This window comes from Rhodnius prolixus, unplaced genomic scaffold (genome assembly GCF_049639745.1).
Source record: "Rhodnius prolixus isolate KJV_2025 unplaced genomic scaffold, Rpr scaffold_2, whole genome shotgun sequence".
NCBI classification, from domain to species: domain Eukaryota; kingdom Metazoa; phylum Arthropoda; class Insecta; order Hemiptera; family Reduviidae; genus Rhodnius; species Rhodnius prolixus.
The window spans coordinates 37,209,403-37,221,532 of record NW_027411592.1 but is presented as its reverse complement, the minus strand read 5'-3'; positions in this window follow the sequence as shown (position 1 = coordinate 37,221,532).

Genomic DNA, 12,130 nt, shown 5'->3' with positions numbered 1-12,130 from the left:
AAGTTATATTATGTTGTACCAAAATAATACTCGATTTGCTAACTGCAGATATTATTTTTAGAAAAATTACATTTTTAAGAAATTTTTTTTTTTTCATTCTATTTAATTAGTAATGTAAGAAGCATTTGCCTAATGTGACCAATGAAAACATAGGACCTGAATAGAAGACAAATAACCCATGATTAGCATACAAATTAACTAATAAAAAGGTACTCGATAATTGTAGTTTTAGGTAACACAGATAAAAGTGAGTTAAAACACTGAAAAAATCCAATCAAATACTTACTCTGTTACGGAGTCGCACACATATGAAAAGCATATTTTAAGTTTACGTATTATTTTACAGTAAGACAATAAGTATACTTTCTTTTCTGCTGATGTAACTACAGCTAATATCGGGCGTCGCATTCTTAGGGACGGCGGCGACGATAACGTGCGAGGAAGGAGCACGTTATACTATTATTTATTTTAGCAAATTTTTGTTGAGATAGATTGTGCTCAAACTGAATGAGAAGAAAAAATTATGTAATTCACAAATGGACATCGCCGGAATAGAAAAATAAAAAGGTAAATAAAATAAAAACATAATGACATAAAACATTTTCACTAATCATTTTCAATATAGATTGCGAAACCTATCAAAAATTCTAGTAATCAGAGAACAATACAAAGTTATTTTATGTTGTACCAAAATAATACTCGATTTGCTAACTGCAGAGATTATTTTTAGAAAAAGTATATTTTAAAGAAAATTGTTTTTTTTCTTTCTGTTTAATCAGTAATGTAAGAAGCATTTGCCTAATGTGACCAATGATAACATAGGATCTGAATAGAAGACGAAAAACTCATGATTAGTACACATACAAATTACCGAATAAAAAGGTACTCGATAATTGTAGTTTTAGGTAACACAGATAAAAGTGAGTTAAAACACTGAAAAAATCCAATCAAATACATACTGTGTTACGGAGTCGCACACATATGAAAAGCATATTTTAAGTTTACGTATTATTTTCCAGTAAGACAATAAGAATACTCTCATTTCTGCTGATGTAACTACAGCTAATATCGGGCGTCGCATTCTTAGGGACGGCGGCGACGATAACGTGCGGGGAAGGAGCACGTTATACTATTATTTATTTTAGCAAATTTTTGTTGAGATAGATTGTGCTCAAACTAAATGAGAAGAAAAAATTATGTAATTCACAAATGGACATCGCCGGAATAGAAAAATAAAAAGGTAAATAAAATAAAAACATAATGACATAAAACATTTTCACTAATCATTTTCAATATAGATTGCGAAACCTATCAAAAATTCTAGTAATCAGAGAACAATACAAAGTTATTTTATGTTGTACCAAAATAATACTCGATTTGCTAACTGCAGAGATTATTTTTAGAAAAAGTACATTTTAAAGAAAATTGTTTTTTTTCTTTCTGTTTAATCAGTAATGTAAGAAGCATTTGCCTAATGTGACCAATGATAACATAGGATCTGAATAGAAGACGAAAAACTCATTATTAGTACACGTACAAATTACCGAATAAAAAGGTACTCGATAATTGTTGTTTTAGGTAACACAGATAAAAGTGAGTTAAAACACTGAAAAAATCCAATCAAATACATACTGTGTTACGGAGTCGCACACATATGAAAAGCATATTTTAAGTTTACGTATTATTTTACAGTAAGACAATAAGAATACTCTCATTTCTGCTGATGTAACTACAGCTAATATCGGGCGTCGCATTCTTAGGGACGGCGGCGACGATAACGTGCGGGGAAGGAGCACGTTATACTATTATTTATTTTAGCAAATGTTTGTTGAGCTAGATTGTGCTTAAACTGAATTAGAAGAAGAAATTTTGTAATTCACAAATGGACATCGCCGGAATAGAAAAATAAAAAGGTAAATAAAATAAAAACATAATGATATAAAACATTTTTAGTAATCATTTTCAATATAGATTGCGAAACCTATCAAAAATTCTAGTAATCAGAGAACAATACAAAGTTATATTATGTTGTACCAAAATAATACTCGATTTGCTAACTGCAGATATTATTTTTAGAAAAATTACATTTTTAAGAAAATTTTTTTTTTTCATTCTATATAATTAGTAATGTAAGAAGCATTTGCCTAATGTGACCAATGAAAACATAGGACCTGAATAGAAGACAAATAACCCATGATTAGCATACAAATTAACTAATAAAAAGGTAGTCGATAATTGTAGTTTTAGGTAACACAGATAAAAGTGAGTTAAAACACTGAAAAAATCCAATCAAATACATACTCTGTTACGGAGTCACACACATATGAAAAGCATATTTTAAGTTTACGTATTATTTTACAGTAAGACAATAAGTATACTTTCTTTTCTGCTGATGTAACTACAGCTAATATCGGGCGTCGCATTCTTAGGGACGGCGGCGACGATAACGTGCGGGGAAGGAGCACGTTATAATATTATTTATTTTAGCAAATGTTTGTTGTGCTAGATTGTGCTTAAACTGAATTAGAAGAAGAAATTTTGTAATTCACAAATGGACATCGCCGGAATAGAAAAATAAAAAGGTAAATAAAATAAAAACATAATGACATAAAACATTTTCACTAATCATTTTCAATATAGATTGCGAAACCTATCAAAAATTCTAGTAATCAGAGAACAATACAAAGTTATTTTATGTTGTACCAAAATAATACTCGATTTGCTAACTGCAGAGATTATTTTTAGAAAAAGTACATTTTAAAGAAAATTGTTTTTTTTCTTTCTGTTTAATCAGTAATGTAAGAAGCATTTGCCTAATGTGACCAATGATAACATAGGATCTGAATAGAAGACGAAAAACTCATTATTAGTACACATACAAATTACCGAATAAAAAGGTACTCGATAATTGTAGTTTTAGGTAACACAGATAAAAGTGAGTTAAAACACTGAAAAAATCTAATCAAATACATATTGTGTTACGGAGTCGCACACATATGAAAAGCATATTTTAAGTTTACGTATTATTTTACAGTAAGACAATAAGAATACTCTCATTTCTGCTGATGTAACTACAGCTAATATCGGGCGTCGCATTCTTAGGGACGGCGGCGACGATAACGTGCGGGGAAGGAGCACGTTATACTATTATTTATTTTAGCAAATGTTTGTTGAGCTAGATTGTGCTTAAACTGAATTAGAAGAAGAAATTTTGTAATTCACAAATGGACATCGCCGGAATAGAAAAATAAAAAGGTAAATAAAATAAAAACATAATGATATAAAACATTTTTACTAATCATTTTCAATATAGATTGCGAAACCTATCAAAAATTCTAGTAATCAGAGAACAATACAAAGTTATATTATGTTGTACCAAAATAATACTCGATTTGCTAACTGCAGATATTATTTTTAGAAAAATTACATTTTTAAGAAAAATTTTTTTTTTCATTCTATTTAATTAGTAATGTAAGAAGCATTTGCCTAATGTGACCAATGAAAACATAGGACCTGAATAGAAGACAAATAACCCATGATTAGCATACAAATTAACTAATAAAAACGTACTCGATAAATGTAGTTTTAGGTAACACAGATAAAAGTGAGTTAAAACACTGAAAAAATCCAATCAAATACATACTCTGTTACGGAGTCGCACACATATGAAAAGCATATTTTAAGTTTACGTATTATTTTACAGTAAGACAATAAGTATACTTTCTTTTCTGCTGATGTAACTACAGCTAATATCGGGCGTCGCATTCTTAGGGACGGCGGCGACGATAACGTGGGGGGAAGGAGCACGTTATAATATTATTTATTTTAGCAAATGTTTGTTGTGCTACATTGTGCTTAAACTGAATTAGAAGAAGAAATTTTGTAATTCACAAATGGACATCGCCGGAATAGAAAAATAAAAAGGTAAATAAAATAAAAACATAATGACATAAAACATTTTCACTAATCATTTTCAATATAGATTGCGAAACCTATCAAAAATTCTAGTAATCAGAGAACAATACAAAGTTATTTTATGTTGTACCAAAATAATACTCGATTTGCTAACTGCAGAGATTATTTTTAGAAAAAGTATATTTTAAAGAAAAATGTTTTTTTTCATTCTATTTAATCTGTAATGTAAGAAGCATTTGCCTAATATGACCAATGAAAACATAGGACCTGAATAGAAGACGAAAAACTCATGATTAGTACACATACAAATTACCGAATAAAAAGGTACTCGATAATTGTAGTTTTAGGTAACACAGATAAAAGTGAGTTAAAACACTGAAAAAATCCAATCAAATACATACTGTGTTACGGAGTCGCACACATATGAAAAGCATATTTTAAGTTTACGTATTATTTTCCAGTAAGACAATAAGAATACTCTCATTTCTGCTGATGTAACTACAGCTAATATCAGGCGTCGCATTCTTAGGGACGGCGGCGACGATAACGTGCGGGGAAGGAGCACGTTATACTATTATTTATTTTAGCAAATGTTTCTTGAGCTAGATTGTGCTTAAACTGAATTAGAAGAAGAAATTTTGTAATTCACAAATGGACATCGCCGGAATAGAAAAATAAAAAGGTAAATAAAATAAAAACATAATGATATAAAACATTTTTACTAATCATTTTCAATATAGATTGCGAAACCTATCAAAAATTCTAGTAATCAGAGAACAATACAAAGTTATATTATGTTGTACCAAAATAATACTCGATTTGCTAACTGCAGATATTATTTTTAGAAAAATTACATTTTTAAGAAATTTTTTTTTTTTCATTCTATTTAATTAGTAATGTAAGAAGCATTTGCCTAATGTGACCAATGAAAACATAGGACCTGAATAGAAGACAAATAAGCCATGATTAGCATACAAATTAACTAATAAAAAGGTACTCGATAATTGTAGTTTTAGGTAACACAGATAAAAGTGAGTTAAAACACTGGAAAAATCTAATCAAATACATACTCTGTTACGGAGTCGCACACATATGAAAAGCATATTTTAAGTTTACTTATTATTTTCCAGTAAGACAATAAGAATACTCTCATTTCTGCTGATGTAACTACAGCTAATATCGGGCGTCGCATTCTTAGGGACGGCGGCGACGATAACGTGCGGGGAAGGAGCACGTTATACTATTATTTATTTTAGCAAATGTTTGTTGAGCTAGATTGTGCTTAAACTGAATTAGAAGAAGAAATTTTGTAATTCACAAATGGACATCGCCGGAATAGAAAAATAAAAAGGTAAATAAAATAAAAACATAATGATATAAAATATTTTTACTAATCATTTTCAATATAGATTGCGAAACCTATCAAAAATTCTAGTAATCAGAGAACAATACAAAGTTATATTATGTTGTACCAAAATAATACTCGATTTGCTAACTGCAGATATTATTTTTAGAAAAAGTACATTTTAAAGAAAAATGTTTTTTTTCTTTCTGTTTAATCAGTAATGTAAGAAGGATTTGCCTAATGTGACCAATGATAACATAGGATCTGAATAGAAGACGAAAAACTCATGATTAGTACACATACAAATTACCGAATAAAAAGGTACTGAATAATTGTAGTTTTAGGTAACACAGATAAAAGTGAGTTAAAACACTAAAAAAAACCAAACAAATACATACTCTGTTACGGAGTCGCACACATATGAAAAACATATTTTAAGTTTACCTATTATTTTACAGTAAGACAATAAGAATACTTTCTTTTTGCTGATGTAACTACAGCTAATAACGGGCGTCGCATTCTTAGGGACGGCGGCGACGATAACGTGCGGGGAAGGAGCACGTTATACTATTATTTATATTAGCAAATGTTTGTTGAGCTAGATTGTGCTTAAACTGAATAAGAAGAAGAAATTTTGTAATTCACAAATGGACATCGCCGGAATAGAAAAATAAAATAAAAACATAATGATATAAAACATTTTCACTAATCATTTTAATATAAATTGCGAAACCTATCAAAAATTCTAGTAATCAGACAACAATACAAAGTTATTTTATGTTGTACCAAAATAATACTCGATTTGCTAACTGCAGAGATTATTTTTAGAAAAAGTATATTTTAAAAAAAAATGTTTTTTTTCATTCTATTTAATTAGTAATGTAAGAAGCATTTGCCTAATATGACCAATGAAAACATAGGACCTGAATAGAAGACGAAAAACTCATGATTAGTACACATACAAATTACCGAATAAAAAGGTACTCGATAATTGTAGTTTTAGGTAACACAGATAAAAGTGAGTTAAAACACTGAAAAAATCCAATCAAATACATACTGTGTTACGGAGTCGCACACATATGAAAAGCATATTTTAAGTTTACGTATTATTTTCCAGTAAGACAATAAGAATACTCTCATTTCTGCTGATGTAACTACAGCTAATATCGGGAGTCGCATTCTTAGGGACGGCGGCGACGATAACGTGCGGGGAAGGAGCACGTTATACTATTATTTATTTTAGCAAATGTTTGTTGAGCTAGATTGTGCATAAACTGAATTAGAAGAAGAAATTTTGTAATTCACAAATGGACATCGCCGGAATAGAAAAATAAAAAGGTAAATTAAATAAAAACATAATGATATAAAACATTTTATACTAATCATTTTCAATATAGATTACGAAACCTATCAAAAATTCTAGCAATCAGAGAATAATACAAAGTTATTTTATGTACCAAAATAATACTCGATTTGCTAACTGCAGATATTATTTTTAGAAAAAGTACATTTTAAAGAAAAATGTTTTTTTTCTTTCTGTTTAATCAGTAATGTAAAAAGGATTTGCCTAATGTGACCAATGATAACATAGGATCTGAATAGAAGACGAATAACTCATGATTAGTACACATACAAATTACCGAATAAAAAGGTACTCGATAATTGTAGTTTTAGGTAACACAGATAAAAGTGAGTTAAAACACTGAAAAAATCCAAACAAATACATACTCTGTTACGGAGTCGCACACATATGAAAAACATATTTTAAGTTTACCTATTATTTTACAGTAAGACAATAAGTATACTTTCTTTTCTGCTGATGTAACTACAGCTAATATCGGGCGTCGCATTCTTAGGGACGGCGGCGACGATAACGTGCGGGGAAGGAGCACGTTATACTATTATTTATTTTAGGAAATGTTTGTTGAGCTAGATTGTGCTTAAACTGAATTAGAAGAAGAAATTTTGTAATTCACAAATGGACATTGCCGGAATAGAAAAATAAAAAGGTAAATAAAATAAAAACATAATGATATAAAACATTTTATACTAATCATTCTCAATATAGATTGCGAAACCTATCAAAAATTGTAGTAATCAGAGAACTATACAAAGTTATTTTATGTTGTACCAAAATAATTCTCGATTTGCTAACTGCAGATATTATTTTTAGAAAAAGTACATTTTAAAGAAAAATGTTTTTTTTTATTCTATTTAATCAGTAATGTAAGAAGCATTTGCCTAATGTGACCAATGATTACATAGGATCTGAATAGAAGACGAATAACTCATGATTAGTACACATACAAATTACCGAATAAAAAGGTACTCGATAATTGTAGTTTTAGGTAACACAGATAAAAGTGAGTTAAAACACTGAAAAAATACAAACAAATACATACTCTGTTACGGAGTCGCACACATATGAAAAACATATTTTAAGTTTACCTATTATTTTACAGTAAGACAATAAGTATACTTTCTTTTCTGCTGATGTAACTACAGCTAATATCGGGCGTCGCATTCTTAGGGACGGCGGCGACGATAACGTGCGGGGAAGGAGCACGTTATACTATTATTTATTTTAGCAAATGTTTGTTGAGCTAGATTGTGCTTAAACTGAATTAGAAGAAGAAATTTTGTAATTCACAAATGGACATCGCCGGAATAGAAAAATAAAAAGGTAAATAAAATAAAAACATAATGATATAAAACATTTTATACTAATCATTTTCAATATAGATTGCGAAACCTATCAAAAATTCTAGTAATCAGAGAACTATACAAAGTTATTTTATGTTGTACCAAAATAATACTCGATTTGCTAACTGCAGAGATTATTTTTAGAAAAAGTACATTTTAAGGAAAAATGGTTTTGTTCATTCTATTTCATCAATAAAGTAAGATGCATTTGCCCAATGTGACCATTGATAAGATAGGATCTGAATAGAAGACAAATAACCCATGATTAGCATACAAATTAACTAATAAAAAGGTACTAGATAATTTTAGTTTTAGGTAATACAGGTAAAAGTGAGTTAACACACTGAAAAAATGCAAACAAATACATACTCTGTTACGGAGTACCACACATATGAAAAACATATTTTAAGTTTACCTATTATTTTAGAGTAAGACAATAAAAATACTTTCTTTTCGGCTGATGTAACTACAGCTAATATCGGGCGTCGCATTCTTAGGGTCGGCGGCGACGATAACGTGCGGGGAAGGAGCACGTTGTACTATTATGAATTTTAGCAAATTTTTATTAAGCTAGATTGTATACAAGCTGAATTTCAAGAAGTAATTATGTAATTCACACATAGACATCGCCGGAATAGTAAAAATAAAATGAAAACATAATGATATAAAACATTTTATACTAATCATTTTCAATAATGATTGCGAAACCTATCTAAAATTCTAGTAATCAGAGAACTATACAAAGTTATTTTATGTTGTACCAAAATAATACTCGATTTGCTAACTGCAGATATTATTTTTAGAAAAAGTACATTTTAAAGAAAAATGTTTTTTTTCATTCTATTTAATCAGTAATGTAAGAAGCATTTGCCTAATGTGACCAATGATTACATAGGATCTGAATAGAAGACGAATAACTCATGATTAGTACACATACAAATTACCGAATAAAAAGGTACTCGATAATTGTAGTTTTAGGTAACACAGATAAAAGTGAGTTAAAACACTGAAAAAATCCAAGCAAATACATACTCTGTTACGGAGTCGCACACATATGAAAAACATTTTTTAAATTTACCTAGATTGTACACAAGCTGAATTTCAAGAAGTAATTATGTATGTAATTCACAAATGGATATCGCCGGAATAGTAAAAATAAAAAGGTAAATAAAATAAAAACATAATGATATAAAACATTTTATACTAATCATTTTCAATAATGATTGCGAAACCTATCTAAAATTCTAGTAATCAAAGAATAATACAAAGTTATTTTAAGTAGTACCATAATAATACTCGATTTGCTAACTGCAGAGATTATTTTTAGAAAAAGTACATTTTAAGGAAAAATGGTTTTGTTCATTCTATTTCATCAATAAAGTAAGATGCATTTGCCCAATGTGACCATTGATATGATAGGATCTGAATAGAAGACGGAAAACCAATGATTAGTACGAATACAAATTAAGGAATAAAAAAGTATTAGTTTATTTTAGTTGTAGGTAACACAGATTAAGTTAACACACTGAATTAATCCAAACAAATACATATTCTATTACAGAGTCGCACATATATGAAACTAAATTTTGGGTTCAAATTTTTTTTTTGGAATATGTTAATAAGAATACTTTCAAATTCATTAAACATATTTCATAGCACATTAAACTATTTTTGTATTTCAGCAAATTATGATTAATTTAGATTGATTTCAAGCTTAATTAGAAGAAAAATTTGTATAGTTCACAAATGAACATCGCAGGAATGGTACAAAATAAAAGAAAAGTTAACCAAGTAATCCTAATATAGAAATATAAAATATATTATATCAATATATTTGTCAATAATTATTACGAAACCTAACAATAATTCTAGTATTTTTAGAATAACTGTGATACATTTATTTTTTAGTAGCTCACTAATAATGTTCGATCTCTTAACTGCAGCAATTAACTACAGCTCTTAACTGCAAGACCAGCCATAGACTTAATTTTTATTTTCAAAATAATAATATTAACTGTCCTGAACTGTTGTCATTGTTAAATTTTCATGTGCCAACTAACAGTACTCGACAAAAACAAGTGTTTATAATAACACTTGTATATTCTAAAGTGTGCCATGGTACTAATTATCGTAAGTTTAGTTATTTTCCAAGAGTTGCGGATCAAGTTAATCATCTACCCGCTGATATATTTGATTTAATCAACACCAACATAATCGAGTTGAAACGTTTGTTAAATGACTGATTTTGCGATGATTGGTACTAGGGAAAACTTATTAATTAATTATTATTATTAACCAGTTATTTGTGATATTATTAAGATTTATTAATTAAGTAAAGTTTCTCTATTTTTAAAGTATATTTTATAGTACATATTTTGAAGTATTTTTTATCTATGTGTACTTATATATTATTTCTATTTTATTTTTATTTCTATTCCACGATATATATATGTATAAATGTTGAGTTATTATTAAATGTTATTTTAAATTATATTTCTTTGTAACTGGGTGATTGCCCGTCTTGTAAATAAATAAATTATTTTCAGAATAACTACATCGCAATATTTCAATTTCTAGGAATGAAACTACCGTAAAGGGCGTGCGCCGCTAAAATATGGTACCCAAGGACGAATTCGAGGATAAATGGATTTGGTTGATCTCTATTTATCACTAATGTAACGCCTTCTCAACCACTTACGGCCTACGCTTTTTGCTCACATGAAGGATATAATGAAAGAACTTCTGGAAGAGTCTTGCCAACCTGGCTACAAAAGATGATTTTAAGTCTCTTCAAAACGAGTATACGACTCTTAAAGAAGAGAATTATCAATTGAGAAGCCAAATCGAGGCTCTTAGTTCAGATAATTTAAGATTTGAAAATATTCTCGAAGATCTTGATGATAAGGAGCACAGGAATAACTTAATTTTCGAAGGTTTAAAATATAAACCGGAAGATAATCTTTCTATGTTGAACACTGATTTTTGTAAGCAAATGATACAAGTTGAGGGAAACGCAGAAAATGTTCATATGATTCCTTTTTGATCCAGGGGTTGTTCTGGCGTTGTTTCTCTTCTTGCCTCTTTTCTACTAGTTAGCAATAAAATAGCAGTGATATGGGCTGCAAGGCGCCTGAGGGATTCTTGCTACTCTATTCAACAGGATTATTCATTGAACATGAGAAGAAAAAGGGCCGAATTTTTACTTATTCGAAGAGAAATCTTACGTCTGAACCCGTCTTTAAAGGTGTCTGTTACTTACGACTGCCTTTTTGTTCAAACCCATCGTTTTAATTTGAGTTATGACGGCGGTCTAGGTTTTAGCACAGATAATGGAGAGGTTAAGCTGAGTGAGATTGTAGGCAAGGACTTATCTGCTTTTTCTGGGGCAGTCCTCTCCGATTTTCTGCCTCGTAACCATTTTTATAACTGACGTTTAACAATCTTCTACAGTCGCATCCCAGGACAGCCTACATGATTCCGTTGTCTGCCGACAGATTCCTGATAGTAAAACTGAGTTAATAATGCAGCCTTTGTCTGTTATACGAGTATCTTATAATACAGCTGGTTTTAAAAATAAAATTAATGATTTTTTTTAACATAATTTTTGAGTGGCTTTGAAATTTTTATTTTATTGGAAACATTTATTTGAAGAAATAATTTCAGTGTTTATGAGAAGTATTTTGTTAATTATAAGATATGCTGGATCCCTGCTTTTAGATCTGCTAAATTTGGCAGGGCATTAGGTGGTCAATTGTATGCCATTAGGTCTAAGTTTTATGACAAATATGTCAAATTTTCTGTTCTAGAGGGTTTCAATTTATTTTCTATTAATATAATTATAACTCGGATGTATTTATATTACCTGTGTATTTGAATTGTAACTGTTGGGAAGAAAAGTTTAATGATCTATTTTTGTTCTGTTTTATCTTCTCATCTTAAATTTATATTAATTGGTGATATAATGTAAGGATTGGTTGTTCGCAGGTTCTTCCAGATAGTTTGTAATTGGATAATCTAAATTGCTGTTTACCCAGAATAAGGATAAAGTATTCAATGGAAGAGGCAATAATTTTATTGATTTTTTTGACAGTTATGACTTGGTATGTAAAGTAATCGCCTATTTTTTCAGGCGGGGCTTAACGTCCAACTACCATTTACTAGGTGTCG